The following is an 8,086-nucleotide window of genomic DNA, read 5'->3' on the forward strand; positions in this document are numbered from 1 at the left end:
ATGCATCACGTTCATACACCACCTTCTTGTATCTCTTCTTTGGAGTTGTTCTTTGCAATTTTCTGTTATGCACTTTCGATTTGCTTGTGGCTGTTCTTTAAAATATTGTTTTCATGACCGACTGGCCAGTGGACCTCCAGCCACCCAGGGGTTTGCCCAGGCTGAGCAACTGTAGCTGGAGGTGGAAACTCAAGCGCAGCAGGGAGGAGGGTTCTCACCAGCAGCAGAAGCAGCGTTCGAATCTCTGCAAGCCAGGCATGCCAGCATCATTAAAATACAGAAAAATGCAGAATACAGATTATCATTCACAGTAAACAACCTTACAATTAATCTTTCTTCCTCCTCACTTTTCTCAGAAAAAACCAGTGATCATTGTTTACCCTCCAATGTAACGTCATTCAATGGACAAATATGGGGTGTAGGTTACCTGTCTATTAGTAAACAATTTTACGATTCACTCAGACCTTGGAAAAATCATTCAAAGTCTCTTGGATGAGTTTGGAAGTATCCTTCAGGTTTGGCTCCCAGTTCAGTATTTCCATACCTATATAGTAATAGCCCAGGTGGGTTGCCTCCTTATGCAACTCAGGGTTTTCTATTTTTTCCCTCATCCTCCACAAGAAGTAAACAGATCTACTGCTTCCACCTAAATTGCTGACACAGTTTCTCAGGCCTCAAATTATTCCACATCCAAACCTGATGCTCCCTCCTGTGGTTTCCCCTCTAGTCTGCCATTACCTGTTCCAAACACAGATGCCCCAGTGGTGACAGGCCAAAGTGTGTGTGTGTCCAGAACTCTCAAAACTCAGTCTGTAGCAATTAATTGATATCGATGAACGAGATGAAGCATTCCTAGAGCAGTTTTAGACTTTGTCCCAGCTGAAGCAAGTCATACTAACAAGGATGACTCAGTAAAGAGCATCAAAGGTCTTGCTGGGAAAAAATCTCCTAGAGCCCAACCTGGAAGTCAAAAGGCAAAGGGTACTAGGCAAGTATCAACTGCAGAAGATGCAAAGGCAGCATGAACTTAGCTAGAGCTGCAATGGGAGTGTTTGCCAGGTGAAGCTGAAGGTTGCAGGCCCATGAGGCTGAGGAGGAATATGATACTCTTGTGGGGGGATTTCCTGCATGGGAAAATGGAAATAGATGATTTTCTCATCAGCTTTATGGAAAAAAGAACTACCTGCCACTTTTGCAGTCAAAGAGGAGAAGCTTCAGCTTCCATGCTCCCCTCTAGATTTTCATAAGCATATGAACTGACAACAGAAGATTGAACAGTCTCAATTTAGCACATTTTGGATGTAGTTTGAAAACAGGTATTTTATCCTAATGGTAGTATTGTGTAGTAGAGATTATCCATTGCACAGAGCTGGACCTGATTCTTCACAAATTAGGATGCTTTTTATTATCTTTGAGAAATACTTCTTGTATTCTTTGCACTAAAAATATCCTTTGTATTTATTGTTGATACAGTATTTTTACCATATTTAAGCTTCATCTGCTACTCCCTGATTATTAGAAACTAAATACCTATGCATGTGATTTGAATAAATTTGAGTATTTTATAAATTCATTTTCTTTTAAATTCATGTTTCTACCTGAAAAAAATTTCCTTGGCTCCGTTTACTTCACTCTTCATCAGTTGACATATATCTTTCCATGCTTCTCTGTATTCAACATATATTCACTATATTTATGTTGCACAACTTCTTTAGTCATCCCCCAATCAATCAGCATCTATTTTGTTTCTAATTCTTTGCTGTAACAAAAAAGTGCTGCTGTGAATATCATGATGTATATGGAGATATTCTTGTTATCGGTGGCTTCCTTGGAATATAAAGCGAGTAGTGGCATCTCTGGGTCAACAGGGAAGAATATTTTAGACTAAATGTTAACTCTTCTGGGATTACGGTATCTCATGATTTCCACCAATATAACATTATTAGAATACCAGGATGTTAAAAAAAATGAGCTTTAAAGTAGATCTATTTTCACAAATGCCACCCAGTCAATTTCCCTCTTTTTACTTAATTCTAGACCCAGCTCATTAATAGTACTTGTCTAAGATACATAATTGCAATATTTACTTGATGGGATTTTCATCCAGTTGCATATTGTAATATGAGTAATATGTATTCATCTATCACTTTATTTTTATTTTCCCCCCAGTTTGGATGGCTAAATGGTTCTCTTTCTCAATGAAATTGATTTCACTGACACTTTACAGTTCCTAGGGCTTGAAGTACTGGACATGATCTCATCTAGGGCCTTTGGAGAACATCTTCATGAATAGGAAATCCTTTTTTTTTTTTTACCTGAGTCTTATGCAGAGCACCTTTCATGAAACAGACGAACATATCTCCCTGTTTAATGCCTTGCTTCACCTAAGTTATCTCTATAGTTACATGTGTCCTAATCTTGTGTGATATTGAACTATGTGTGGAAGATATCTTGTTTGTTTCCATTCTTCATTTCACTTTACTGAATCAAATATTTTCTTTAAAATCAATAAACAATAAATACAGTAGGAGCTTATATGCCTATACTTCTGAAATGGAAATTGGAAATTCCCCTTTAAATTAATAAGATCACTCAAATAAATAGGTTCAGTTCAAATCTCGGTCATGACCGTTCCATATCTCCTGAGTGTTCTTGGCCTAGCATTCCAGGAACTAGCCATTCCTAGGTCACGTTGACATGGAGGGTTGGCTCCTCTCCTTGTGAGACGTGATGTTATTAAAAAACAAAATACCAAGCCTCAGGCGGATGGGAGCGTGGCTAAGGTCAGATGTGTATTGAACAAACCATGAATAGCGCATGCATCAAAAGGGGCTTCTTGGCCCCAAGCCTTCTTTGTTTAGAACAATATAAAAACACTGTGTCCTGTAAGCCCGCTGAGCCTCACCCGCGGGAAGGACGCTTCGCCCGGGAAAATCTTTACACAATTCAAGTTTGTACGGGCTGCAACGGGGCTCCCAGCCGTTGACTGACTTTGGAGGTTCCCTTGAATTGGTGATGTATTCTCTTCCATTACCGACTCTCTTGATCGGTGCTATATTATTGATTGTTCTTATTATTTATGCTTTCTATGCAAATTCAAACTATCTGTGCTTTGCTTCTTCTAAATAAACTATCTATTTCTTATTATTTTCTGGTGCATTGGAGAGTGTCATTTATAGGAGCGAATCCGAACCTCACTAAATCCTACTAATACAACTTCATATAGAAGGCAACTGTGGGCTGCTGTAGAAAATTACCTACAAATGTCTGCAAATTCCTTTTGTATATTTTCATTTAAGATTCTCTATTGCATGCATAGATCATGCTCACAAGGAGTATATATAGTTGATTAATAATAAATGTTCCTTGAATTGAATTGAATGGATCTCGGAGCAGAAACAAGACTATTTTTTTTAATCAGATCTTGGATCTTTGTATACTTCTAATGTGTGAAATATGCACGTGTGGGTTAGACTGCATTGTACGTGCTGTAAAAGAAAACAGTAAACATCGATGTTGCTTATAATGCTGAGAGCCAACAGGGAAAGAAGAAAAAAGGCCATAAAAATTTAATTTTACTGAAAAAATTAATACAAATTGCAGTTACTTATGTGAACCACTTACCATTTACGTCCATTTTAAATGTGATACAATAGCAAGAAGGTATACCATTTAGTGTGTGTCAGATTGAATTTTTGCAAATATTACTTGATGACAACACTAAGTTGAATGTATACTATGATTAAAAAGACTGATATTCAATTAGCAAAAAGTTCCAGATTTTATGTACACTATGTATGTATGTATATATGTATATGCATAATGTAATATGATTATATGTAATAAATACGATTATTAAGTAAAATTATGCTATATCAGATTATGTGCCATCTTGGGGAAGGAGGTGGGGAAGAAGGGGAAGAAAAATTTAATACTCAAAAGCTTATGGGAGTGATTGTTGATAAATCAAAATAAATTAATTCAAAAAAGAGAAAGTATAGAAAATATTATTATTCCAGAAAACTGATGGTAAACCATACAACCCGTCAACTAACAAAGAGTGATGGACTCAAAATGGACAATGAGGCATACATTTTTGGATATGGCCAATGATGGAGTTTACTTTGCTTGACAATGCATATTTATTACATTTTTCCCTCCTAGTGGAGAGGAGGAGGGATAGCCAGGAAGCAAGAGAATGTTTTTGTCAATTGAAAAAATAAATTAAAATTATAATTATCATCTCTATGCAGATGATTCATATATTCACCATATATACATACATATATGTGTATATATATATATATATATGTATATATGTATGCACACACACACACACACACATATTCAGCTTTTCATAATGTTCTCTATCTCTTATTTGTCATGAATTCTTCTGTTCTCCATAGATCTGATAGGTAAACTATTCCTTGATCTCCCAGTTTGCTTATAGTATCAGCTTTTATATGTAAATCATGAACCCATTTTGACTTTATTTTGGCATATAGTGTGAGATTTTGGTCTATGCCTAGTTTCTGCTGTACTCTTTTCCAGTTTTCCCAGCAGTTTTTTTTCAAACAATGGGTTCTTATCCCAGAATGTGGGGTCTTTGTGTTAATCAAATAATAGGTTAATAAAGTCATTGACTACTGTGTCTTGCATATTTAACCTATTCCATTGATTCACCCCTCTATTTCTTGGCCAGTACCAAGCAGTTTTGATGATTGCTGCTTTATAGTACAATTTAAGATCTGGAATTGCTGGGCCATCTTCCTCTGCATTTCTTTTCTTTAGTTCCCTTGATATTCTGGACCTTTTGTTCTTCCAAATGAATCTTGTTATTTTTTCTAACTTTATAAAGTAATTTTTTGGTAGTTTGATGGGTATGGCACTGAATAAGTAAATTAGCTCAGGTAGAATTGTCATTTTTATTATATTAGATCAGCCTACCCATGAGCAACTGATGTTTTTCCAGTTATTTAGATCTGACTTTATTTGTGTGAAAAGTGTTTTGTAATTGTGTTCGTAGGGTTCCTGGGTTTGTTTCTGGAGGTCGAATCCCAAATATTCTATAATGTCTGCAGTCAGTTTAAATGGAAATTCTCTTTCTATCTTTTGCTGTTGGGCTTTGTTGGTAATATATAGAAATGCCATTCATCCTTCATTCTTGAAGAGGACCAATGACATCAGCAGGGTAATGCCTTGACTTGCAAGTGAACTGGATTTAAGCAAGGCAGGTCTATGCAGAGTCATCAGCCTCACTCTGACCCCCAGAGTCATCAGAGTCCAGTGGCAAGACATAGGTTAGGATGACTGCTGATGGCCTCAGATGCAGTGGGAGACCTTGGCCTTTTTAAGCTAAGGGCTTTCCTCATCTCAGTTTGTCTGAGGCAATGCCCATTGAGTAGTTAAAGGCTACTTAACAATTGAGGCAAAAGATAACCTAGTTTGCACTCACAAAAGAACGGATTTGGGAGGGAAAGGTCTATTTGAAATTGGAGACTATAAAACTGTGATCTCTTTGAGGAAAGGGACTGTCTTTGGTCTCTCTCTTTTCTTTATCACCATGACTTAATGGAGGACTTGACTTATATTTGGTGCCTAATAGATCCTTATTGCCCGGTGAGTGAGTACGCAGTCAGAATGGTTGTGCAACTTTCCTCTGATCAGCTCAGCTACAATGAAGTAAGAGCAAAGGAGATGGATAGTGAGAGTAATCCATGTTTGACCAAGAGGCAAGGGATTTGAGAGTAAAGGAAAGTACTGAGTTGAATTGGTTAACTATAGGGTTAAGATTATATAAATAATGGATAAATGGATGAGTGAAAATGAATTAATTTCACTCTTACTACATGTTAGGCAATTAGGAAGGGAGAAAAGTTAAGTTAGATAAGGGGTAATGATCTGAGAAATGACTGTGGAGAAGAAGGATTTGAGGTAACTGATGAGGATGAAAAATAGGATTAGAAAGGTTAGGTATAGAGATAGAATGATAGACTATGATTAGGAGGGGGAATTATACACACACACACACACACACACACACATATATTTAAAGAAGTGAATAGTGAAATACAAGGTATAGAATAAAGGAGTATATCATAGAGTTTAAGATTGAAGAATTGAGGGATTTGGGGTTTTGAAGAAACAGTAACTTGGATGTTGAAAGCTTCAAGTATTCGGGTAATACTTCAGGAGAGAAACATGGTAAGCCAGTTTCTCAACTTCCTGAAAATGACCTGGAGGCTGGTTTATTGACAATACTTACAAATTCAGCTTCACAAATGGTTAAATTTTATTCTACAAGCTACTATTACAGAAACAATTTATGAATGGATAAGGGTAAATACATTCCCACTGGTTGGAAAACAATTAATAAGAAGCATATTTTGCATGTGTAAAAGATAAGACTTGTTGAGCTATTTTGTTATTCTATTATAATATAACTGTAGGAGAATAGCTTCAAAAGAATAAGATTTGTAGGGAAAAGAGCTCCAGTCTTTGAGTTAGAAGATTTTACTTTCTCTGGGCTTTAGTTTTCACATACATGAAATGAAGTGCCTGAATTAAATGATCTCCAAGGTCCCTTCCAACTTAAAGCCTATGATTCTGCCATTATAAGACCTGTTTTGGAGAACTGGATCTGCTACTTACAAGCTGTATGACCTCAAACAAGTGAACAGAGTATCTGAGCTTCACTTTCTTCAACTATAAAATAGACATAGTGTTATTTATTATTTTGGAGAAATTTAATATATCATATGACATATATTTTATAAATACAATATGAGACATATTATATTTATATAATATTATTTTGGAGAAAGTGTGTTCCAATTCTTAAGGTCAATTAAATGTGAGTTATTAAGTCTGCATGTTAGATTTACCTATCACAATCAGTCAATCTCAAAAACTCAGCTCCTTTCAGGTGGAATTGACTGTACTATAATATTAACATAATTTCAATATAGTTTTACATTTCATATTTAGGCAAGATAGATTAAGAGATTAAGATATAGAAATAAGATAGATTCTATTTCTCTTATTTCTTCTCTATTTTAAATATAAATTTGAAATGAATATTAAATTTCACATTATATAACTGAATACAAATGCTTAGGTAAATATTTGAATATTTTAGCATCCTCAGTAATCTTTCTGACTGTCTCTTTCTCTGTCGTTCTCTCACACATATACTCACACACACATTCAATGTAAGATACATGAAGTTAAAAAAATTGGAAAATATTGCCTTCCTCAAGAAATAAAATTCCTCACACTGATTTTTTTAAAAAAGATTACATTTTTCTCTCCAATTCAGAAAATTCAGGGTATACACAGTATGAAAGAAAAAAAATCTGCAATAATTAACTCCTTCATCTCAGGGGGTCTGCAAATCCATTGTTGGTATAAATCTTTTTCGAATAAGTGAGTTTATAGCCTTTCTGGAAATCCTAATTCTTGCTGTCATAGCAAATAGAGGGGGAGAAAAAGTGGTGTTTATCCTCTTAATAAGAGGATGTCCCCATACAAATTGTTTAAACGAGCAATTTTGATAGTATTTTCACTAGGAAGGGGTATAGTTATTAAGGAACAAATTATTATGTCAGTAAGACTGATTAAGTTATATGACGCATATGAAATACTACATGGAAGACCTAAATGTGTAAAACTCTTTGGTGGTAAAGTAGGAAAATGGGGCAACAGTGAAAACCAAATACTGAGAACCAGAAATAGCACTTGTAACATAGTTAACCTGAGCTCCAATTCTCTATACAATGAAACCACAAGACAATAATGTCTTGTAAAATATGAAATGAACTACAAGTGGCTGAACTGCAAATCTGAAGTGGAAGGAATGACCTGAGGCTGATGACTGGCCCTGCGGTGGCTCTGGTTGAATAAGCTCCAATTTGACCCTCAGGTGACAATTTCACTGAAGAACAACAATGAGAAATACAGGAAGATGGCCTTTTCAACACAGGGCTTTTAGAGGTAGACCGACCCAATGTCACAGTCGAAAGAAGGAAAAAAAAATTGAATGCACTTTCTAAAGGGTGTAAATCCAGAAACATTTCCGATTGAGTTT

General features: G+C 35.7%; 1 pseudogene; it reads left to right on the forward strand.

Moving 5' to 3' along the window:
- The first annotated feature begins 244 nt into the window (after positions 1 to 244).
- Positions 245 to 1,247, forward strand: LOC110199189 (vacuolar protein sorting-associated protein 37A pseudogene; annotated as a pseudogene).
- Positions 1,248 to 8,086: the final 6,839 nt, after the last annotated feature.

Source organism: Phascolarctos cinereus, unplaced genomic scaffold, assembly GCF_003287225.1.
Source record: "Phascolarctos cinereus isolate Bilbo 61053 unplaced genomic scaffold, phaCin_HiC Scaffold_4;HRSCAF=312, whole genome shotgun sequence".
In the NCBI taxonomy this organism is placed as follows: Eukaryota; Metazoa; Chordata; class Mammalia; order Diprotodontia; family Phascolarctidae; genus Phascolarctos; species Phascolarctos cinereus.